Source organism: Balaenoptera acutorostrata, chromosome 4 (genome assembly GCF_949987535.1).
Source record: "Balaenoptera acutorostrata chromosome 4, mBalAcu1.1, whole genome shotgun sequence".
Taxonomy (NCBI): domain Eukaryota; kingdom Metazoa; phylum Chordata; class Mammalia; order Artiodactyla; family Balaenopteridae; genus Balaenoptera; species Balaenoptera acutorostrata.
The window spans coordinates 142,690,212-142,715,895 of record NC_080067.1 but is presented as its reverse complement, the minus strand read 5'-3'; the positions used below and the strand labels follow the sequence as shown (position 1 = coordinate 142,715,895).

The window sequence follows — 25,684 nt, the reverse complement described above, 5'->3', positions numbered from 1 at the left end:
GGCAATCTAGCAAAATTACCAGTGTATTTACACTTTGACCCAGCTATCCTACTTCTGTAGGAGTTGATTTTACAGTCAGACCTGGACACATACAAAATGACACATGCACAGTGTTATTCATGGCAGTCTTGTTTGAAAGAACAAAAGACAGAGAGGAGGGGAAGGGTTAAATAAGCAGACTACCACCCACCTGTACAGAAGAGTAAGAAGCTCTCGGTAAACTGACAGTGTGTATGGCATGCTCTCTTTTGTGTAAGAAAAAGTGAAACTAAGAACATGTATTTGCTTGTATCTGCGTGAAGATACAAGGATATAAGATACTAGTAGAAGTAGGGTGCCTTATAGGGGTGGTGAAGAATGGAATAGAAAGATACAGGGTAGGAACAAATCTTCTCAATGGATATCTTTTAGATTTGAAGCATGTAAATGTATTACCTATTCAAAACAATTAAAACATTGAAAATGTGGTATATTTACCCATTAGCGTTTATCTACACTGGAAATTTATTTCTGCCCCTGGAAAGATGTATTTGGTTTATGCATTTATAATATTTTTGTACTTATCCATCCATCCATCCAACACAATTATTCACCTCTGTGCCAGGTGCTGGGCTAGCCACAAGGGAAATAATTGAGCAAACAGACATGGTTCCTGGCCTCACTCTAGATATAAAGACAGAGATTAGTCAAATCATCCCATAAATACACTAAAATGGCAACCATGCTACAAAAAGTGTGAAAAGGACCTCATTTATTCTGGGACGGGATAGTTAAGGATGTGGCAGGGAAGGCTTTCTTGAGGAAAATCCTTCTGAACTCCATGAAATGCAGGAGGGAAGAGGTGAGGAGATGGCGGCAGAGGGAACAGTATTTGCAAAGGCTCTGAGGCAACGAAGAGCACAGTATTTGAAGAACCGGAAGAAGGCGGCGTTGCTGCTATGTAGGGACTGAGCAGATGGGGTGGATGTATTAGCAAGGGGGGGCTACACACATGATGATCTTGTCGGGCATGTTGAGGATGAGGGTCTTTGTAATTAAAGCAGAATTGGAAGGCACCGGAGAGGTTGAGACTACAGTGGAACAATATGAGCCATTTATGTCTTGGGAAGATCACTGGCTGTTCTTTGGAGAAGGATGGGGAGTGTGGAGAAAGAGTCGAATCAAGGGGACCAGTTGGATGGCTGTCTCTGGAGACTAGGAAAAAAGTGACCTTCGTTTAGACCAGGGTGGAGGTTACGGTTACAAGAAGCAGATGGAGTCAAGAGAAAGTGAAACCGAGAGGTCTTGATGATGGGTTGTATAAGGCTGGAGAAGAGAAGTTTTCCAACATGGATAGGTTTCCAGAATAGACAGGGCTGCCATTTCCTGAAAGAAAACATGAGGGCAGGCTGTTTGTTGGGGGTCAGGATGGATTTGAGGATGTTTGAATGTCCTAGTAGAAGACACATCACTTGGAAAGGCAACACACAGATCATGTCACGATTCCATTTTTAGAATACACAGTGTAACCACACACTTGGTTAACAATATCAGTAAAATGTGGCTCACACCCAAGTCTCACATTTTTATTCTTCTATACCCCATGTTAGTGTTTTTTTTTCTGTTAAGATTTTTCAACTTCATTGAAGCATAACTTACATCAATAAAATGTACATGTATTAAGTTTACACTTAGTGGATTTTTCTTTAATCTATACCTTCATATAACTGTCATTCCCCTTTTTATTCAGTCGTCTGCTTGCTCCCTGGCAATCACCCCATGTTAGCGCTTGACAAAGTATTTCTCTACTCATCTCTTCCCCAAAATGCATGCCATGTTATTTTAGGGGCATTGGATCCTTTAGAGAAAAGATCTTGAAGAAGACCATCGTTTCCCCATGATAGGCCCCTTGCACTCAGCTTTCTCAGGTGGCATTTTGGACATGTCAACAACAAAGTTTCCTCTTTTTCTGGCTCCCCCCTGTGAAGGCTTAGCTGTTAATCTTCCTTCGTGTTTCATATTTCATTTGTGTTTTTAAAAGGATGCCCTTTTGTTGTTGTTCTCTTCACTGGTTCTGTATTTACAGGGAGCTTTCTTCTTTATTTTCTTTCAGCCTTCAGCAGAATAATTTTGCTAACTTGAGGCCCCCTTGGGGAATACAGCCATGATACTTTCAGCCCTGCTGTGTGGCAACACTTGCTGCTAATACTTTCACAGGCCCTGGGTCTGGAAGTGCTCAGGGTTTTGTCTTCTCAACTTTTTAAGTGTAACACTGATGCTATTTCTGTATCCATGGGAGGAACTGTGGAATCATTGGAACTTTCCCAAGGGGAACACTTTTCTGTATAAAAAGAAGAGGATGAGAGATTCCTTTATGTTTCAAAAACTGGTATAAAATTAACTGGTTAAAAAAATGCTGTTTGTTCCTACGTAACTTATCTGGCTCTGGAACCACATTCAGCAAAGGGCACCGTGACCTCTGTGGGGACATGGAACAATCTGACACCTGATCCAAATTTTCTGGCCTGAAGGCAGCTTCAGTGACTGACTTCCGACAGATCTATAAGGACAGCTGGTTTTGAAAATGTTTGCTTCTGGCAGTGCAAGTCCTGTTTTTCAACTGATGAATCCTTTCAATGTCTCTGAACTGGATGACTAAACTCTCCTTGTGTCTGAAGAGATGTATAGACACAGGAAGACAACAGTGGTTCATCAAGGGAGAGATGTCGAGAGAATGAAGAAAGTAACTGTAACCTGGGCCCAGGAAGAGTCTCAACCTGCGGGTCTGCAGGTGTATTTTGTGGGCACCCTGAGGGCCGTGAGAATGACCTCGTACCTCCAGCGGTTCTCAGAAGCCCCAGCTTCTGAGCTTTGGCATCCATCACTGGTTGGTACTGAGGCCATGCCTTCCAAGGCTGAGTGAGGCAGGAAACTGAGGCAGGTCCATTTCTGGGAGAGATGGGACGCCTCTGATGGTGGCTTCAGGCCTCCCCCAGTGGCCTTGGCGAGCTTTCTGTAGAGCTGCAGGCGGCCAGGAGGCATCCATGCAAATTCCCTTCCTTCCCTCACGTCAGACCTGCATCACGGTCCGTCACCTCTTGGAGACTGGCTCCTTTCCCATGTTCTTTCATAGGTGTTTCTCTTAATAAATCACTCGTACATTTAATCCTCTCTTGGTTTTTGCTTTTCAGAAGACCCAGAATAACACAGGCCCCCTTCAAAACAAAACAAAACGAAATGAAACACCTCTTTATAAGGGACACATGCAGTTCTTACTGTCCCATCTCCTCTGTTATCTTGTATCTAATCTGAGTCACACATTTGTGTTATGTGTGGCCCCTACAGGTGTTTGATTTTACTGCTCAGGTCTTGCATCTTCTTTGACAGCATCCTGGAAATAGAGACATAGGGAAGGGCTGGCTATTAGAAAAATATTACTCATTTGGGAATATGAGGTTAAACTATTTTATTTCTTGCAGGTTACCAAGTTTGGGTATCATGATCATTTAATGTATGAATGACCCATCTAACTTTTATTTTTTAGCAGCTCGTTTAAATTTTTTCTTAATTTAACCTGTGAGTTCATAGAGTTTTCTCAAAATTAGGAAGTTGTGAAAATAAAGATGTGCATTGCCTTTTATTAATTTGCGTCATTGTCGAATGGCCAAATTCTCTCCAGTATTTGAGACGCCTTGGGTAACGTCACTAATCTCTACTCTCCCCAGGAAGAGGTGGATTAAACCATTTTCTTTTCGTACATGGTGTAGTTGTAGTAGATATAGTCATATGATTTCAATAAATAACTTTTTGAAAAGTTCTCAGACAACAAAAAGAGTTTCCAAGCTACTGTTGTTAACATTTTCAGTAATTATTTTTATAACAGAGTTTTCTTTATTTTTTTCTTTCTTTCCAAAATCAACTCATTGCCTCAAATGCTATCCTTAATTTCTACTTTAATTGAATCTAAGCTTGGTGATGGGGGTCATTGCCAGCCAAAAAGATGACCCCATTGCTTTCAAGCTGGGAGAACAGACCATATAGGACAGAATGGATTTCCTTTACCTTAGAAAGTTTTTGTTGCTCTCCAGAAATAACATGGATACAACCAGGACCGACTACATAATTTTGGGGGCCCAGTGCAAAGTGAAAATGGGGCTGCTTGTTGAAAAGTAGGGAAAAGTGCCGTTAAAGGTACTAAAATATGAAGGTTTTTCCTTTATTTCATGACTCTCCTCTGCTCATACACATCTTCCATTGTCCCACTGAATTTCACTTATAAAAGACGAATTGGAAGGTAAAATTATTAAGAATTTCAAGGTATGGACAGCAGAGCATTAAACCAAACATAGGGTCCCTTCCGAGTGCAGAGCCTTGTGGGATGATGCAGGCTGCATTCCCGTGAAGTCGGTCCTGGATACAACTCACCAGTGAGTTGACAAGCAAGCTGGAAACCAGAGGGAACATCTCCCCTCTTCCCTCTAGTCTCTCAGGTGGAGGTGTGCACAGGGATCAGGGCTCCAAGGTGAAATGGAAGGCACAAGGCTTAGTATCCAATGTGCCAGGGCATGAGCAATGTTTCTCCTCCTATTTCATCCTCGGCTCACTGGGCAATGGCTTCACCATACTGTCTACCTTAGTGGAGAGAAGGTGGTTACTTGTTCGTGGCAGGCGATTTTATTTTATTTAATTTTTATTTTGGGGGGGGAGCAAATAATTTTTATTTTTAGTTATTTACAAATACACCAAAGAATCATGCAACACTGCAAGCATTGGATGCAATCCTGGGCCACAAGTCTGCACATTCTTCTGCAGCTGGTCCTGTGAAAGGCGGAATCTTTCATCTCGCCTTATTGTTTTCTACGACTCCTGCATTATCTTCAAAATAAAGAAACATACCACCTTTTCTCCGGTAGGACTTTCGTTGTCTAATTACCACTTCTTTCTGAGCTCTGGTTTGCCTTTCTTGACTGCGGCCATCACCATGTCACCAACACCAGCAGCAGGAAGTCTATTCAGTTGTCCCTTGATCCCCTTCACGGAGATGATATGCAGATTTTTGGCTCCTGTGTTGTCAGCACAACTGATCATGGCTCCAACCAGAACACCCAAGGAAATCCGGAATTTCACACCAGAGGACCCACCATGTCCTTGCTTTGACATCTTGAATGCCGGAAAGCGACAAAAAGCTGGGCGATTTTATTTTGACTTTCCATTTTAAACATTTTATATCATTATATTTACGGAGTGTCTGCTCTATGATGATTTCTGTTTAGGGGTTGTTACCTCCTGGTCCTCATGGAGCATCCCTTCTCGTGAGGGGAGACCTGCAATACGCAGAATAAAGGACTAGACAAAATGTAAAGAATCGCAGATATAGAAGCGCTATAAAGGAAAGTTGAGTGGAGAAAGCAGGTGGGCATGGTAGGGCAGAGGCTTTACAATTGTCAACAGGTGGTTAGGGAAGGCCTTGCCTAGAAGGTGGCATTTGGATGAAGACCTGCAGAAGAGAAAGGAAGCAGCTGAGCTGCCCTCTGGGGAAGATTGTCTGGGAGGGCCACGTCATGGCAAGGAGTCTGTGGTGGGAGCAGAAAACTTTGTTATTCATCGACCTTGCATGAGCTTTTGGTGTAAGTTTAGCTTGCGTAGATCTACATGAAAGCATTCTTTCCTTCCTTTTTTTTTTTTTTTTTTTGGTAGAAGAATAGTACTTCTCTGTCAATTCAGTTAAAAATGACTGAGTTTCTACGCTTTGACTGGGTGTGGCCGCATCTCCTCGGAAAGTAGCACAGCTGGGTTCTGGTGTGGAGTCGCTTCTATAGACTTCTCTTCTTAAAAGAACCTCTTATTAATGGCTGAGTTCAAAGCAAACTTTAGAAATCCAATCAATTTCTCATTTCTTACATTTTGTTTGGCAAAAGATTTTATGTCAGTGATTGCAGAATGAAGGTGCCAATAGGAAAATAATCAGTTTATAAATGGGAAGGCAATCAGGCATCCCCCTTTCCATCGTCCTCTCCAAGGTCAGGGCGTGACTGAAATGCAAAGAAAATGCACTTGTACAGTACGTAAATGATAGTCTTCTGTGGAGGGTCATTAACCTCAAGACTCCCTCCCGGAGGGCAGTGTTGAAGGAAATGGCTTTGTGAGTTTCAGAAGAACGTGACATGATTGTACCTGGGAATAGAAGAATGGTGTCTGCAGTTCCATTAATTGGGATAACAATTATGAAAGCTTGGGAAGAATCAAGTTTCAGAGCCCACACTAATCCCCAGGAAGACTTTTCCCCTGGTGGATATAATATTGCTGTTTTTCAGGTGCATTCCTAAGATGTATTACATTTCTCAGACTCACTTTGTATAGGCTGCTGTCAGGGGCAGGATTTGGGGGTTGCCAGAAGATTCTTTGGTTTCATCCAGGCAACTCTCTGCTTTCCTGAAGTGTCGGTGAACTTGGTGGAAGCAAGGGTCATAGCAGAGTTGACTTTTGTCTGGAAGCGTGAGTTCCGTGTCCTGGTTTCGATTAAACACAAGGCAGGAATGCAAAGGCTGTCTTCCTGAAACTGCTCATGTTTACACGTTGCTAATGTACTTCTTCATGATGTTGACCCAGATGTAGCCATATCTCACCTGGTGACAGGGTATGCTTCCTTGATTGGCTGCTTTGGGATAATGAGCTTCTGTTGATCATGGACTATGTTTTCCTGGGAAATGGAATATGAAAATAATTGACAAATTTCCCATAAGCCGAGCTGAATTCCAAGGACATGTAGGTAATCCTACCTGATTCACTTTCAGAGCTTTACTTTGAATTTCTTTTGGTGTCAACAAAGCTGTCATAAAGAACAGCATACTTCACCTTCAAAAAAGAAAACTTCCATTAAAAAGGCAGACAGCTTTAAAAAAGTTGTCACTTAAGGCTCTTGTCTGATCATTACCTGAGAATGAAAAACTCTTCAATGTAGCAAAAATATCTACTATAAACTAGTCGTTGGTTTACATGACATATTCCAAAATCCTTGTAGGAAACTTAGCATTTGGAGTGTCAGTGTGATAGAATATTGTAAATAACCAAAATAAACACAGTAACCTCAACCAAGGATGTTTCTTTATTCACGATGGGGTTGACTTTTGAAGCCTATTTAAATAAGTAAGAATTGGCATGTGTTAGAAGCTGCAGTTTTTTTTCTTTCTTTTGTTTTTAGAAGCTGCAGTTTTTGCAAGCTGAGTATATCATTTCCCCCCCTTTTCTCTACGCCTTTACAGGAAATACTAAGCCATGAAGATCATTGATATTTCCTGAAATTATATTGCTATTTCCTGTCTGAAGAGCTGTGAGTGTATTTCTCTAGAACACTGCTCCTAAAAGTAAGCACTTAATGATTCCACTGCTTATCTTTTTCAGAATATTTCACTCTTTCTTTTTTCTTTTTTAAACTTTTTATTTTATATTGGAGTATAGTTGATTAACAATGTTATAATTAACAATGTGATAATTTCAGGTGTACAGCCAAGTGATTCAGTTATACATTTACATGTATCTATTCTTTTTCAAATTCTTTTCCCATTTAGGTTGTCACATAATACTGAGCAGAGTTCCCTGTGTTATACAGTAGGGACTTATTGGTTATCCATTTAAAATATAGCAGTGTGTACATGTCAATCCCAAACTCCCTAAATATCCCTTCCCCCCCACCCTTCCCCCCCGCCCCACCCCCGGTAACCATAAATTCGTTCTCTAAGTCTGTGAGTCTTTCACTATTTCTTTTCTATTAGGCAGAGACTGAGGGGAAGGTTAGGTCTGAAATGAAATTAAAAACGTGCACAGCCCTGTCCCTGGCCCCTTCATACTGGTAAGCCATTTTCTTGCCTCCAGAAACCACTGTCACTTTTGACAATCTCTCATCCATGTCTGGTGACACAGGTGACTGGGAGGAGACTGGACAGGATCATGCTGGAACTCCTTGCCTCTGCATTTCCACTTGGTTGGCCAGAATTGATGGGGGACTGGGAAGACACAGCATTTAGGCTGATTTTTGGCACAGAAAATGAAGGGAAGCCAGGCAGGACACTCAGTATAGGCCCATGTACCTCACACATAAAGAAGAACGTAAATTTAAGTTAAATTAACTTCAGAAAGCGTAATCCAGGATAGCTTCAGTTAGAGCCACTAAGCTCCTTGCTGCTAGCTCTGTCTCTCAGGTCCCACAAACCTGCCCTTACCTCCATCCTTTCACATCAGGTCCTTCTTCCCTGTTTCAGTGTCTGTGGTCTGGTAATGACCACGTGCTCCATGAGGGAATTTCTACAGTTGCCAGAAGCTCAGAGATAAAAGCATCCAGAAGATTTTAATCTTTCAGCAGAAATGTTTTTCTGAGGACACACACATAGTGTCACTGTGACATTTAAGATCTTAGTTTATCATCCTTTTCCTCTCATGGAGAATAGTTCTAATCACTGGAAAACTACCAGCTTCTCCAAGAAGCCAGATCCGTTGGAAATCATGCAGAAATACCCACAGCAATAACAAAACCAGCAACACACAATAGGTTAAGAAGTCTCTGTGTACTACTATAGATAAAATAGATAAACAACAAGGACCTACTGCATAGCACAGAGAGCTATATTCAATATCCTGTAATAACCTGTCCTGGATAAGAATCTGAAAAAGTATATGTATGTATATAACTGAATCACTTTGCTGTCCACCTGAAACATTGTAAATCAACTATACTTCAGTTAAAAAAAAGGCTCTGTGTAGATCTGTTTCTACTGACTTTTTAGATAGTAGCTAAGGGAGAGCTTCGAAAGTATGATTTCAGCTGGCACATGGCATCACCTGCTCCAGGAGGCGAGGTTGCATGTCAGATTCCACTTCAGGAGGTATGTGCTTCTTACACATGGCTTCCTGGCTGCTTGTGTTTGGACAGTGGGCATTGCTCACTGAGATGGTTCATTAGGGCTCAGGATGGTCTTCAAGGTTCTTCACTACCTCTTCTGCCATCTTGCCTGGCCCCACTCCTTATCTTCCAGAAGACTGACTCAAAGGGCCAAACCACTGGTCAGCACAAAACTGGGTGGAAAGACCTGGACGGACTACTGGCTCCCCGAGGAGCTCGGGCCCTCTCTGCCTCTATGTCCTCACTTGGCCAGGCACAAGGGAAGGTCTTCTGTGGGATGGCCGGCGGGCGGTCTCTCTAGGGGCCTCCCTAGATGGCTCACCTTAGGAAAATTACCTTAATTACCCAGGCTTCAATTGCGCTCCACGTCTGCAGGCTCAGGAATAGAATTGGGCTGACACATTAAGAGGTGGGCTCTTCTCTCTCTAGCACAGATACACAATTATTTCACTCAAGTGAAATTATACACTTGAGTCAATTATGAGACTCAAGTGTATAACCAGAATTCCAATCCACTGATTTTCCACAAGAAACATAACTGCAGAGAGGCTGAAGTCTCAAGAACTCCAGAGAGGTCATGCTACCTGGGAATGAAACCACAATTGGAAAGCAGTGTGGTCAGCCAGGATTCAGAACTGGGGTGTCAGTGATAAGGTTTCAATCAGAGTGAGGCATGCTGTCTGTAGTAGGTTGGATGGTGGTCCCCCAAAAGGGACATTCCTCAGGAACCAGTGAATGTGACCTTATTTGGAAAAAGGGTCTGTGCAGATGTACTTAAATTGAGTGTCTCAAGATGAAATCATCTTGGATTCGGGTGGGTCCTAAATCCAACCATCTTATTTCCCCCAAGTTCTTGGGGATAGTGATGATAGTGAAAGACACACTTCTGTGGAAAAAATATTCTGCAAGGGCAGAAGATATCAAAGTGTATTTTTTGTTTCCATGAGCATTTTCCTGTGCGATCTTGCCAGCTCTGACTGGTTCCATGACTTGTTTATTTTCCTAGGGCTTTAGTAGTAAAATCAACGTGATTTTCATCCTGGTGTCCCGAGTCCACTTCTTCATTAGTTACGGGAACTGGATGAAAGAAAAAGCTCAGATGCAGGTTATCTGAGGTTGAGTGTAACTTTCTCTCCAAGGTCAAGACCACTCTCCTGTCTCCTCCAAAGAAGGTACTGACTCAAATGTCTTTCCTTATTAAAAGCTGAGTGTTTCTAAGAAACACATTTCATGGAGGATGGAATGCTTGTGCTGGCCCTTGGAGGATGAGTAGGAGTTTCTCTCCTGGCGATGAGGTGGGGTGAAGGTGGTCCAGGTGGGGAGAACGCACATGCAGAGGCTTTGATGGGGCTGAAACACTGGCCCCAGTAGGAGGGAAGCAGCCAGGAAGACACACACTGAGCAGTTCCAACTGCTCTTGGTTGGTGACATAGAGCCACTGGGCAGGATTAGACTGGGGACTGTCATGATCGGATTTGCATTTCTGAAAAAGCCCTTTGGTGCCATAACAGAGGATGGGTGGGAATGGGACGAGGCTGGAGAAGGCAAGGAGGAAGCTAGCAGCCTATGGGACTAAGTAGTATCAAAGGGGAAACTGGTGTTAAGTTGCAAGGTTTTAGAACATTCTACGTCTCAACTTATATTTCTTTTCCCATCCGTCTTTCAAAGATGTTGTAAAGCACAAATGAGATAAAAGTAGCAAGGGGTGTGCAAAAGCAACACACTGTTTAGGAGAAGCTCACTAAGAACGACATGCTATTAGCCTGAATAGACTAGAATCACTCACCTCAGTGAGGCAGCATGGAGTAGGAGCGGGGGAGATGGATAATGATGGGAAAGGCAGTGCTCCATGGGCTCTATCGTGCAGGGCTTGACTTTTCAGTCTTTGCAGAAATCCATAATCCAGATGTCTCTTTGTTGAAGCCAAAACAAGCATTATACACAATTAAACCAATGGGACTTAGCAGGTATTTCTGGAAGGGGAATTAAGCCTCTATAACATGTAGTAAAACCCAAAATAGTCGGAGAACATGGTCAACAAGTGAGAAAGAAGTGGCCAGACTCTTCCTAGGGTTTAGGGCCACAGTTAGTTGTCACGGCATCTCTGCTTCTAGCGCTGTGCTGGGCACATAGTAGGTGCCCATTAAATTAAAAAGAAATACACACACACACACACACACACACACACACACACACACACATATAGGGAGCCCACAGAGCACATCAAGGGTCTCTTCATCATCTGGCAGTGTACAGTTTTCTTTTCTCTCTAATACCATGCAACTGAAATGATTCAAGCTGAATCAAACCAATCAAGCATTTGCCTTTACACATACAAGGAACTTCTAGCCCCTATTCTCACTGGTTGTGCCTGCTTCCATCTTTCTTTTTCTTGGTCATTTGCAAACACAAGCTGAACTCTGAGCTTGGGACCCTTTTGCCCTTTTCTTCTTTTTTTGTTAGCTGAGTTTGGGAGGTAGACTGCTGAATAAATAGAAATTCATCCTGGGCCTCAGGGCTCTTTACAAAGGTAATTCTGACCTCCAGCCACACACAGAATATTGGTAATTTGACCTCAGTTTGATTTTCACATAAGCTGTCATTTTATACACCTAAAAAAAGCAAGGGAGGACACAGATAAAGAGGATATATTTCTCGTGCCAAATGGAAACAGAATCAGTTACCAAAAACTAAACTTGCTCAAGTGATAACAACCTATATATTTTCTTTAATTGTTATTTACAGGTGTGTATAGTGTGCTTCTGTGGGGTCCAATACACAACTCATAATGACTTTTGTGTTTGGCTATAAAATTTTACCTAATGGGCTAATATTGCTTACATACAAAAAGTAATCAGGTATTCATATACTTTATAAAGTATGTGTATTATTATTATTATTATTTTTTAAAGCAAGCATCTGCCTTTTTTAAAAAAAAATTATTTATTTATTTATTTATTTATTTATTTTTATTTTTGGCTGTGTTGGGTCTTCGTTTCTGTGCGAGGGCTTTCTCTAGCTGTGGCGAGCGGGGGCTACTCTTCGTCGCGGTGCGCGGGCCTCTCACTGTCGCGGCCTCTCTTGTTGCGGAGCACAGGCTCCAGATGCGCAGGCTCAGCAGTTGTGGCCCCCAAGTATGTGTATTATTAATAAACAGAATAAAATATAACATTTTTCTCTGATTAAAAAGTAATCCAGGACTTCCCTGGTGACACAGTGGTTAAGAATCCACCTGCCAATGCAGGGGACACGGGTTCGAGCCCTGGTCCCGGAAGATCCCACATGCCGCAGAGCAACTAAGCCCGTGAGCCACAACTACTGAGCCTGCGTGCCACAACTACTGAAGCCCACGCACCTAAAGCCCGTGCTCCACAACAAAACAAGCCACCACAATGAGAAGCCCGCGCACCGCAGGGAAGAATAACCCCCGCTCTCTGCAACTAGAGTAAGCCTGTGCACAGCAATGAAGACCCAACACAACCAAAAATAAGTAAATTAAAAAAAAAAAAGGGTAAAAAAAAAAAGTAATCCAAACTTATTTTAGTAAATCTGGAAAATACGCAAAGGTGCAGAAAGCACCTGGTATCTATCACTCAGCTATAATTACCATTATTTGAAGCATTTCCTTTTTTCTATTTTCTATACATGTATATAATCATTGTGTGATTTTATATATATATATATATATATGTATATATTACAAATATATAATTCTGAATTCTGCTTTTTTCCCTTTAACATTGATGTACAAATAATTCCTCCATGTTACTGAATATTCTTTGACTACACTAGGAATGGTTAAGGCTTTATTTGGTTAATTTTAGGTTATTTGATCCTTGACATGGCTAGATATTTGGTATTTCCAAGAAAATATTGCAAAAGGATCCTTTTCCCCTTTGTTTATTAAAAATAAAGGTATCTATATTTCATCTACAGGGCAAGAGATGTTTGAAGGGAATTAGGACCTATATGTTTTATATTAGGAAAAATGCAGTCAGATATCTGGCACTGCCTATTCTGTTTCTTATTTATATTCTGTACATTGTATTTTTTTCTGGTAGACCAAAATCACAGACGTAATTAAATTTCAGTAAGAGAAGTGATTTCTCCAAATCTGGAGGGTTCAGCTCAAGATGATGTTGAATATAAATGCAATATTTTACAGAGATCAAACCATCTCTGCTACACTTGTGCCTCCGTTCCACGGCACCGGACCTGGAATTGTAATCACTGAGGGTGCGGAGGGGTTAGGATTTTAAAAGGTAGAGTGATGTGTTCATCAGACAAGTGATCAGAGGCAACACAGAGGCGTTGGAGTACACAGGCCAGTAGGTTACTTGTTAGGCAAGGCTTGAGGTCAAGGACAGAGGTAAGAGTATATGGGGAAGAACTTCTGCTTTTACGGGGTAGCACCCCCAGTTTCAACTGGCTTCATTGGCTACACCTCTGTACCAACTAGGTGAAGGGTTAATTTAAGTAGAGAGGAACCCACATTGACATATGCCTGCCCCATCTTCTAGGAGCTGAGGCTGTCCCTCTTCATAGTCAAGTAGGCATCAAGAGACCCACAGGCCAGTCGAGAGGACTCTCAACATGAAGGAGACAGGGGTCTGACCTGGAGAGTTTAGACATGGAGAGATTAGACATGTCTGCTCCTGGCTGGAATGGCCAGGGGCACTGAGCTGGATGGGGACAGTAAGGACTGCTCCTGGCTCCACTGGGCAGGTGACCCTCAGTGCTCAGAGCATGTGGGGTCCCCCTACCCCCTCCAGTCGAGGCCAAGGAAGAGAGTCTTCTGGTCTCACCTGGGGTCACCGGTGCCCTGTCTGCCCACTGTCTAACTCACATCAGCTCACTGTGTGTCTCATGGGTGCCCCTCAGTTCTTTGCCAGGTAGGTTTCTGAGTTTAAGCCACTCCACTCCTGGTACCAAGGTCTGTATTAATTTCCTATGGCTGCTGTAACAAAGTGCCACCAGCTGGGAGGCTTAAACAATAGAAATTTATTCTCTCCCACTTTTGGAGGCTGGAAGTCCAAGATCAAGGTATCAGCAGGGTTGGTTACTTCTGAGTGCTGTGAGGAAATCTTCCATACCAGATCTCTCTCCTTGGCTTGTAGCTGGCTGTCTTCTCCTTGTCTCTCTTAACATCATCTTCCCTCGGAGTTTGCCTATTTCTGTGTCCAAATTTCCCCTTCTTTTATAAGGACACAGTCATACTGCATTGGGGCCCACCCTAATGACCTCATTTTAACTTGATGACCTCTAAAGACCTTGTTTCCAAATAAAGTCACACTCTGAGGTACTAAGGGTTAGGACTCCACCGTATCTTTTTTGGGGGACACAATTCAACATCAAAGGTCCTGTCCCTCACCTACATGAGCTCAGGAGGTCCTGCTAGCCCTCAGTAAATCCTGTTTTTTGACTGAATGTATCTCTGACGTGAAGTTTGAGTTATGTGTCTTTTCTAAAATGAAAGCAGCAGAGCCCTTCAAAACACTTCCATTTTGAAGGATTAATTTGACATTGGTTCTTTACCTGGAGAACCTGTGCTATTGGATATTGATTCTGTGTTGATTCAGATCAATGAAAGGAGAAAACAGAAGTCTTTTTAAAAAATGTAATAGAAGTTGATGCAGGATGCATCTGGATTTAAGCTAGAGATATCTGGCTACTGATTATCTCAGTGGGTCACCATCCTGGTGTGTCATGGTGACAGTAAGTGTCCTTGTGTCCAAGTCTGTGTATCAGACGATACTGTGGAGCTCCTACCTCAGCTCCACTGATCGGCTGGCCTCAGTGGGTCCTAATGATACCATCTGTGCTCTCAACCAGTGTGGAAAATTGGCAGAGCTGCCTAGCATACCGGTGAAGAGATTAGTGTCTGGAGGCGGTCTGACTGGGTGGTAACCAACTGTGGGACCCCAGGCAGGGGACCTAAACTTTCTCTGTCTCGGTTTTTATCTGTAAAATGGGGATAGTACAAATATTTACCATCAATATCATGGGGTTGTTATGAGGATTAAATGAATTAGTATTTGCAAAGTGCTCAGAACTGGGTGTGACACTTAATAAGCACAATGTGCATTTGTTAGATAAAAATAATGATTGAAAGCTTATTAGATGCCAGGCACTGTATCGAACGCTTTAAGTGCAGTATTTTTTTTTAATTAAAAACATTTGTATACATTTTAAAGGTTACTTTCTGTTTACAGTTATGTATTACCAAATACTGGCTATGTTTTCTCTCACCCCTAAATTGCCCCTGCCCACTCTCCCCACTGGTAACCACTAGTTTGTTCTCTGTGAGTCTGCTGCTTTTTTGTTATATTCACTCATTTGTTGTACTTTTTAGATTACACACGTAAGTGATATCATACAGTATTTGCCTTTCTCTGTCTGACTTGTTTCACTTAGCATCATGCCCTCCAAGTCCATCCATGTTGCTGCAGATGGCAAAATTTCGTTCTTTTTTATGGTTGAGTGGTATTCCATTGTATACCACAATCCTCTTTATCCATTCGTTAGGTGCGGTAGTATAACAATGCTAGGGGGTTGGTGACTCTTATCCCTACTTCACAGAGTAGGAAACAGCCTCAGAGAGGTTCAGAGACTATTCAAAGTAGAAGAGGATTAAGAGGGTAGAGCCAGGCTGCAGAGAGAGGTATGTCTGACCATCTGCCCCAGCTCTTCACCCCTGCAGTGCTGCCTGCAAATGTGGCCTGCTAAGTGGTTCCGCTTCTGTTAACAAATGAATCAACAAGTACTCCTTGGGTGTCTACCAAGTGGTGGTAGGTACATGTCCACAGTTGGACAGAATAATGATGACATTTATAAATTAAAGACACTTGAATGTCAGTTCTCATTAGTCACTTGAAGAAGGTCTGTGACCTTCTTTGGAGTCACCAACGATTATGAGCAAATCATGATGTTTGTGAATTTTATCCTATTTAAATTTTGAATGAAGCCTCTGTAAAAGGTTTCACAGATGATGACTTGCAACTGAGTATCCTCCCTAACTTACATTATCTTATCTTATTTTTACATTATCTTACATTATCTTATTTTCTAATACAGATCAGTCAACAGGACCCCATATGTTAGAGCTTGTCCCTGATGAATATCCATGCACAGGTGTATCTGATGTGATTAGAGTTCAACCTGTTGGAAAGGGGGAGGTAGAGAACATGTGTGATCTGTCTATCTTGGACCAGTAGATGGTCTAGAAGCGGCCCACGTCAGCCTCGGGGAACCATGGATGGGCCCAGGGCCTATAATCATGGGAATACACAAGTGCAAAAGTCCCATTTTTCAGCCGACTGTACAGTTGCACAGATAGGAAAGGTGTGTTGGTGGGGAGAATGTTCCCGAAAGGTGAGTTACCATGACATTTATTATCCAAACCAGGACTCTTTTCAGAATAAAAGAAGGTGCTAATAATCATTATGACAGGTTAACCGGTGTAAACTGGGACTGTCCTGGGCTAACGGGGCGATGGCTAGCCTGCAGCAGACTGCAGGGCTGAGAGAGACCTGGCTGCAGCCCTGTGGGGAGGGGCAGCATTACGGTCCCTACTAGGGGCTGCGACAAGAGCACAAGCCAGGGCTGCCTGAACGCAGGTGTCGCTGGGCCGCTGGACTGTCCCGATATGGACCTGCAAGTGCTGTCGTGAACGGAGGCACGAGAGAAAGCCTGTTTGAAAGTAAGTTCTAAATCTGCCAATGTGATTAATTACCATACCTCTCTCAGTAATTTCTCTGGGTATTTTTCATTTGGAAGCACATGGTCCTTTCTTCTGACCTAGCGGTGTTGACCAGTTATCTCAGAAAATTATCATTATCAAAAATTGTGTGTGTGTGTGTGCGCGTGCACGCACCATGTATATGCAGCACTCATGGGGTCGAACAGGTGTGACTCAAGCCCTATCTCAGTTCCTCCCCGGGCGGGCTCAGCCTGGTGTGGTGCTGGAATTCAAAGCCAGGTGGAAGATACCTGTTGAGAAGGAGATGGTGGCAGGGGTTCAGCTGTGACAGGTAGGAAATGTAGTGTGCTCTCCACCCTGGCTTTTCTGCAGGCAGGTGCCGTGCAAGGGGTCTGCACTTACTGCAATGCAGGTCTGGAAAGAAATGTCACAGGCTGCTGGGATAGAGAAGCAGGGCTGTAAAACAGATCACAGGGGCTCAGCCAGGACGCCCTGTTGTAGGCTGCAGGGGTTTGGGAGGGCTGCATGCAATGGGACTCTGGTGATTTGGGAAGGAAATGAAGAGGGACAGAAAGATATCAAATGGCAACAGTTAAACATATTTTTTAATTAAAAAATTTTGGCCAGATTTGTTCATCCTTTTCATCTAAAGGGTTGAGATTTTTCCCAAAGAAAGCCATCCTGCCTTCAGGGCACATGGCAAATGGTAAGACCCAGGTTGGTCTCATAATCTGTCTTTTTTCCAGACTCCCCCATCCCCATCACTATGTCTTTTCCTGAAATGTGCATAATGTAGAAGGGAAGCTTATTTTCACTTACTGCATTTACAGAATAATTTTATGTTTCTTGGTCTTTGCTTTTAAAATGAATAGCATATCCTGTATTTCTTATTCACCAAAACCGCTAAGTAGGGTAAGCTCTAAGTTGAGTTGCTTTTACTTATATGGGTCTTACGAGATCTGGTGATTTGGACTGCCTTCGGCCCTCCCTGGAAGAAAGGTACCAACATTTCTTATGATTGCTCACAAACCTCTCTAGCGCTCGAGGTACAGAGTACTGAACTGTTTTCCTTCTCTTATAAGGAAAAGAAGCGTATGATGGAGTGATTTGCAATGTACCATTTTATATATGCAATACATTATGATATAATTGAAGATAAAATACAGCTTAGAATTTCCACATATTGATATTTCTTAGTGATGGGAGGTATTCAGAGATTAAACACACACACACACATGCACACATACGCACACAGAGATACCTTTCCACTCTTAGTATAGAAAAGTTTCCGTGTACAAACTATTGATAGTATTAAGGAGACCTGAATTCAGAATGTTAGTTTTATATTTTCTTTTGGTTAGTTTGTGAGCCTGATGCTTGAACTGATTAAAGTAAAGAATGTTATGAAATTAATTTCTAAACTTACCAGAACAAAATTTATATAAACTCACTTTAAAAGCACTATTTCTGTTCTGCTCAGCCCTCTGGGTTGGGAGAGGGAATAAGGGGAAAGTGTTATAAAAATCAAAGAAAAAACCCAGCCTTTTGCAAGGATTGCAAATTTGGAATTACTGACAGAATATTCTTTTAATCCTAGAGCTTTTGGAAAATCATTGTCTTACCATGGGAAAGCAAATAATTTGGCTTTCCTTTGCTCTGTTTTGAATGTGGGACTTTGTTTTGTGTTTCATAAATAGAGACAGCAGAAGAAAGACATTTTCTAATGAGGGATATTTACAAATTATGGAAAATTCTGATACAGATGTGATACAAATGATGGAAAATTCTTCTTTTGTTTGTCTTGTTCTTCGTACTCCCCCAAACTTAGCTTGGTGCCTAGCACATTAGATGTTTAATAGCAGTTTATTGAATAAAGTACAGTTGCAGGTGGATGGCACATTGCTTCCTCTCTGTGGTCTGTATGTTGTCCTGTTTTTCACCCAACTTGTCACTAGATGTCTCTCGGTGTCCGTGCTAGATCGGCGGTAATTTGCATACTCATTAATGCACGCAGATAACGCCTGCGGTCCGGGCTAGGGAATCCTGTTGAAAGAAGGGCTCAATTCTCCTTTTTCGCTGGGCACCAGTTTCAAGTGCTCTAGACGACTTGTGTACACAGACAAAGCTGGCGATGTTCGTGTTAAGTTGTTGGAAGAAGGAACAGAAGGGGCTATTCTCCTTTAGTCGGGATTAGAGTTCTTAGTTCTGAGTTCTTCCCTATCCTGGAAATGTTAGGAAAATTTTAGAGTCAGCGAATTTTTAAATTAGCCAGGCACAGACTTGAGCCATTGGTGTGAACACTCCCTCCTTTTGTTCCCTCCCCTCCCCCTTCTCCTTCCCTTCTCCCTCCCCTCCCCTTCTCCCTCCCTTCTCTTTCTCCCTCCCCCTTCTTCTCTCCCTGGCCTTCTCTCTTGCTCACAGGCTCCTGCACACATACACACTTTGATAGCACTTTCTGTGTCAACACACGTGTGCTAGAGCCTTGTAAGTGTTGTTTAGGAGGAGAGTACATTTGTTGTACTGCTTATCTGTGATTATTGGGGGGCAGGATCGTCTGCTGTTGAATAGACAGGACCCGCTCTACTAATGCTGCCTTGTGGTCAAACTTTGAATTATCAAAGTAACCAAAATCGTTGGGCTGGTTCCCCGGACTGTCTGTAGTGTTTCCCCTGGGGGTGCAGACGCAGTCTTAGATGGTGGATGCTGGGGCCTGGGGAGAAACAGCCCACAGGGTTGTGGTCATTGCACACTTCACTGTAGCCACTTTTCACATCCATGTGCTGGGCTATTGTAAAAACAGTAGAATTAAACAGGGAGAGTTTTCTGGGATAAATCCATTTCTTTGAATAATATATACTCCCCACCCCTCGACTATGGAAGTGATACATTTCCAGTGTAGAAAACTTGGAAAAAACAGGAAAGTATCATGAAAATAATAATCCTTACTGTTTTAGAAACAAAATTGAAATCAGATTGTGTTTATAATTTTATATCCTTCTTTTCCTATTACGTTATATCATGAACATACCCCTGTATTATTACTCTTCAAAAACCCAACTTTAAACGGTAACGTATTATTCCATCTTTTGCCCGTGCTTCACTTTGTTTAATCATTTTCCTATTGGTGGACACTTAGGTTGCTCCAAATTTACTTCAGAAATGATGCTGAAATAAATATTGTTATATATACATTTTTCACATCTCTGATTAATTCCTTAGAATAAATATCTGCAATTGGAATTAAAGGGAGGACACATGTATTCTTGATATGAAAGCAGGATGCAAACTTTCTCAGGAAGAATTCTCCATCCTTTTTGTTATATGTTTTATTTGTTATATGCTGGTATTCTTTTTTGTTATAAACTCGGGGCTGGATCAGGGGATTCTGATACTAGGATTGTACCTGAAGTCTGGAGAGTGTTTCTCATGTAGCATCTCTTCACATAAGAAAACATTAGGGGTAGGAAACCTGGATTGTTCTGTTTTGCAAATAAACTAATTTTCTCCTGGTCGTACACCAGTAGCATGTATTTCCTGCAAACTTAACTCTGAAGGGTTCTATCAGAAAAGGTTGCTTTTCATAACCCTGTTATATGGGCTCAGTTACCCAGCTTTATAGGGTTGAGAGGGTCTTCTGTCACTTGGAGGGACCTGTGAGTGGTCACCTATGAATTATTAAGGATGCCCATCACTCAAGGAAACACTTTATTCCAATCACTGTGGTGGCTTAATGTAGATGACAGACGCAGGGCTCGTCCTGATCTAGAATTTGGAATTTAAAGGGCAGAGTTTTGGGGGTGGTCCTTGTAACACTCCACATGTCTTCACCAGATAGGACACATTTTATCTTCATTTTCCAAAAAAATCCAAAATGTAGGGGTTTGAAATGTGACAATTACTATTGAGAAAAGCTCTTTTTTTAATTTTTAAAAGATTGACATTGAATTAAAAGGATATTTACTCTTTAAAGCCTTTTTAAAGTAAAAATAAATTCATTTCTAAAAGTCAGCTTTTGGTATACAAGAGCACCTCTTAATGTTTTTCAAATGGCACTCCTTTAAAAAAAATAAATTAAATTAAATATGTATTTCCTTCCTGAAATCTGGAATGCTTCTGATTTTGGTATTTTGGGAAAAGGGCAGAAAGTGTTTTAAACCTATGTATGCACAGGTCTTTTAACATTCTTTTTCTGCTTTGGATTTCACAAATTATGGAAGTTATGGCTCAGAAACAACACAAAAGAGGAAACAGGAGTTCTGTTCGCTGTTCCTTTCCTGGCCGTCCTGTTGGTATCCTGACTGTCAGATTTCCCACACTATTCAATGTTCATTGGTGCATCTAACTGCCTCAAATGACACAATGCCCTGGAATCTGGCCTGGCATGAGCCTCGGGCACTGTTGGACAGGGCTGGTCTGGGCAGCGTGCCCGGGGAAGTTGGCCGGCAGGGTCTTCCTCCTCCGTGGTGGATTCTTGGTCACCCCCAGTCCTCTGTTGCTGAGGCCTTCGTGGGATCCTGTGCTGCTCATTGCTGGATTCCACCCAACTCCACCCTCTCTGAGCCCAAGGCTTACATACCCTTCTCCATCAAATTTCACCGTGTTCTGTTGACTCAACAATCTGCTTCTGTATGAAAGCTGATGATGTATGGAAAATGACCTTGATGCTGTGGCAGCCTTTAAGACCCTACCAGGCAGGCTGTCATGGAACAGAAGGGCTCACAGACCACATAAGATGCTCAAATCCTATTTTTTTTTTAATTTAAATTTTTTATTTATTATTTATTTATTATGTTTATTTTTGGCTGTGTTGGGTCTTCGTTTCTGTGCGAGGGCTTTCTCCAGTTGCGGCGAGTGGGGGCCACTCTTCATCGCGGTGCACGGGCCTCTCACTATCGCAGCCTCTCTTGTTGCGGAGCAGAGGCTCCAGACGCTCAGGCTCAGTAGTTGTGGCTCACGGGCCCAGTTGCTCCGCGGCATGTGGGATCTTCCCAGACCAGGGCTCGAACCCGTGTCCCCTGCATTGGCAGGCAGATTCTCAACCACTGCGCCACCAGGGAAGCCCAAATCATATGGTTTATTCAACCAATTCAAGACATGCAGTGAAAATCAAGGAGAAATTGATGGGGTGATGAACGCACTTAGGATCCAGTGCCTGCAGGGTGGAAAGACCATAATTCCAGGATTCTGGAACCCTGGCCTACGTTCTGACTGTCTGTCTGCTGCATCAGCCTTGCCTGTCCATGGTGTGCTTACAAGGACTAGAGCTGAGGTTAAACAAGGTGTTCAGTAGATGAAAGGTGCCTGTAATCAGCACATCCTTGCTCTATTGGAAAGATGTCCAGCCAGTAGCTGTAGGTCCGCAATCAACCTGCTGACTGGTTGTGTTAGGCAGAATAATGGCACCGAAGGATGCCCACGTCTTAGTCCCTAGAACTGTGAATATGTAACTTTACATGGCAAAGGGACTTTGCAGATGTGATACAGGGGCTTGCGATGGGGAGGTTATCCTGGATTATCTGGTGGGTCCAATGTAATCACAAGAGTCCTTTTAGGAATGTGGGAGGCTGGGGAATCAGAGTTACAGAAGAAGATGTGATGATGTAAGCAGAGGTCAGAGAGATAGATGTCTATTTGAAGATGCTATACTGCTGGCTTTGAAGATGAAGGAGGCGACCATGAGCCAAGGAACGCAGGTGGCATCTAGATGTTGGAAAAGTCAAGTGTTATGGACTGAATTGTGTCCCCCATCCCAGTTGAATTCATATGTTGAAATCCTAACCATCAGTGCCTCATGGTGTGACCATGTTTGGAGATAGGGTCTTTGCAGAGGTAATTAAATTAAAGTGAGGTTGGGACTTCCCTGGTGGTTCAGTGGTTAAGACTCCGTGCTTCCATTGCAGGGGGTGTGGGTTCAATCCCTTGTCGGGGAACTAAGATCCCGCTTGCCTCAAGGCACGGCCAAAAAAAAAATTGAGGTCACTAGGGTGGGCCCTAATCTAAAATGATTGATATGCTTATAAGAAGAGGAATATTTGGATACATCCTATATGACTATACTGTTTCAAGATATACATATCTTCTGGATTATGCTATATGCTTACTCACTACCTACGGCTAACACATTGTTTACTGAACACATCAATGAATTTCATCTGCCTTGCACAAGCCACTAGCTTACTTACCATCTACGTAATATACCCTTTGGGTTTCAGCCACCCCATTTATTTTTCTTGTCTTCTATAATTGTACTGAATATTTAAAAATACAGCAAACACGTTATAGCTGCTGTATTCCCAGGGTGCTAATACATGAACAATATTTACATTTGGAAATGAAGGTCTCTGTAGACAGTGCTACCCTCACCATCATCCTGGCAATGAAATGGGGGAATTCTGTGGCATATGGAAGTTATCAATCTCTTCTACTCTGTCTTCTTCTTCTTCCCCAGCTAATCTCTTCTTTGAGCCTCTGGCCACACTTTTAAGTGTTGTCTGTGGCTACTTTCAAACTACATTGGCGGAGTTGAATAGCTGTGACTCAGACCATCTGACCCACAAAACCTAACGTATTTCTTATCTTAGGAAGAAAGTTTGATGATCCCTCCTCTAGAGGCCCATAAAAGAAATATAACTATTTCAATTTCAAACTTGAAGAAGCCAAGACTCTGGAAGGTTGTTTACTTTCCTAAGGTCCCCAACCAACTGGAGATGGGCAGTGCCAGGATTCAACTTCAGAACTTAGGCGGTTTCCAACATACCATTCTGCTTTAGGGGACCTTGTATTTAGTTTGTCTGGTCCACTTTTTCTGCCTTAGAAAGGTGATTTTTGACCTGTCTAACTGAGCTAGTCTTGTTTCTGATCTCTTTTCCATCTTGGCAAACTCACATCCAGTACATTATATTTCTGGGTTTCAGCTATCCTCTAATTTATTATGAAGCCAATAAATAGTTCTTTATTCTGGCATTTAAGGTTGTTGAAAGAACTAAGGTTGTGTCAGGTAAAGTTGTGCTCTTCTGTGAAATGATACTAGTTATGTATCCAGAGTGAATCATTTAAGGAAAAAAATTTTTATGTTGAAATAACCAGATTTATAGAAGAGTTGGAAAGATAGTACAGAGATTTCCTGTATGCTCTCTACCCCATTTCCCTTAATGTCAGCATCTCATCTAACAAGGTATCTTATCAACACTAAGACATTAACATTGGCACAGTACTGTTAGTCAGACTACAGGCTTTATTCTGATCTCTCTAGCTTTTCCACTAATGCCCTCTCTCTATAAAGAATCTAATCCAGGATACCATGTCATTGTGTCTCCTTAATCTTCTCCAATCTCTGGCAATTTCTCAGTCTTTCCTCATCTGTCAAGACCTTGACATTTCTGAAGGAACTGGTCAAGTATTTCCCAGAATGTCCCTCAACTTGAGTTTGTCGGATGTTTTCTCATGATGAGACTGGGGTTATGGATTTTGGGGAAGAAGACCATGGAGATGAAGTGCTTCTCTTATTGTTTCATATCAGGAAGACATGATATCAATATGACATTACTGATGATGTGAACCACGATCACTTGGTTGGGTAAATAATTTAAAATGATTAATCAGCACTCTTATGTCGCGTTCATTTTGCACTCAGCACAATGCTAGGCACTTATTGGGTAAGAGAATTGAGAAATAGCATAGAAAATACTCAGAAAAAATGGGTAAGAAAGTATTCTTTTTTTCCAGCTTCACTGAGATATGATTTACATAAACTGTGTAAGTTTAAGGTGTACAACATAAGGGTTAGATGTATATACATGTGGTGAACAAATCACCAGAATAAGCTTTGTTCACATATCCATCACATCCGTCATCTCACATAGTTACAGTTTTTTTTGGTTAAAATTCTAAAAATCTAATGTCTCAACAATTTGCAGAAAGTATTCTTCATAAAATGTACAAGAAAATTATTAAGACCTCAACTAGGTAAGTAGGGAAAGAATAAATAATTCACAAAGGGAAAAAGTACACATTAAGAAAACCTTGAAAAAACATTTAGCTTCATGGATAAACAGACAATAATGATCATATCCTAACATTTATTATAAATATGGGACACAAACTTAAAATCTTAATTAGAAAGTTGGTATAACCATTTTTAGATATAGTATGACCACAACTATTTAAAAATGTGTAGAATAAAAAAGACCAAGTCATAGAATAAATGTTAATAGTGATTGTCTTTGGATGAAGAGTTTGTGGGTGATTGTTTTTCTTTTTTTGGCTTTTCTATATTTTTGGAAAAGTTAACAGTGAGCTACATTAACTCAGAAGCAATGTGGGTTAGTGGAAGGAACACAGAAGTTAGAGTCAAACCTGGTTTGAATCATGAATTTGCTACTTAAAGGCCTTGAGAATGTGGGTACGTTGGCACCTCAGTTACCTTATATGCCAAATCGGAATAGTGCACTAATTTTGTAGATGTTTGGGAGATAATTAAGTGATACAATAAATCACTTTGGAAGCACCTGGCACCAGTTATATTTAACATTATCTTTCTTAAAAGATGTGGCGCCTGCCCTTGGAATTTTTATAATCTCCTTAGAGAGACCAGATTAAAATACATTAATGCAACAAAGTACTGAGAGTAGTGGGACCTCGCTGTAGCTACTGTAGGAGTTCAGAGGAGGTGAATAAAGGTGGAAGAAAGCCGAGGAAAGTTCTAAGAGGCAGGTGGGACTTTTGCATTCATTCAACAATGAATACGTTGAATGTGTAGACACCATTCTAATCATTTTGGATGCACATTCATCAAAATATTTATTAAGCGTCCACCACATGCCAGGTATTATTCTGGGAATTGGTGGTAGAGGGGAGAACAGAATAGATCAAAATACCTGCTTTCACGGAGCTCATATTCTAGTGGAGGGAGCCAGATAATAAATAAACAGGCAAAGTGTGTATAGATTAGTGCTATGGTGAAAACACAGCAGAATGTGTGTATGTGTGTGTTGCAATGTTAGGTAAGGTGACTAAGGTGCTTACTGCTCACACACAAAGATGAATAAGAGATCTCCATGCCTTCTAACAGCTCGCTGGGGAAGAGAGTCTCAAAAACACAATGGTTAGCA

General features: G+C 41.8%; 1 protein-coding gene and 1 pseudogene across 4 annotated transcripts in view; one reads left to right on the top strand and one right to left on the bottom strand.

Moving 5' to 3' along the window:
• Positions 1-25,684, top strand: part of SETD4 (SET domain containing 4) — a 430,129-nt gene that overhangs the window by 105,411 nt on the left and 299,034 nt on the right. Inside the window, exon 14 of one of the 4 annotated variants that reach the window (XR_009008196.1) lies at positions 2,093-2,179. The exons of the other annotated variants lie outside the window; for them this stretch is intronic. The gene's annotated coding sequence lies outside the window, so the exon portion shown is untranslated. Of the gene's footprint in view, positions 1-2,092; positions 2,180-25,684 lie in introns of those variants that run through there. 4 annotated transcript variants of the gene reach the window in all.
• On the bottom strand, positions 4,730-5,139 carry LOC103006794 (60S ribosomal protein L23-like; annotated as a pseudogene).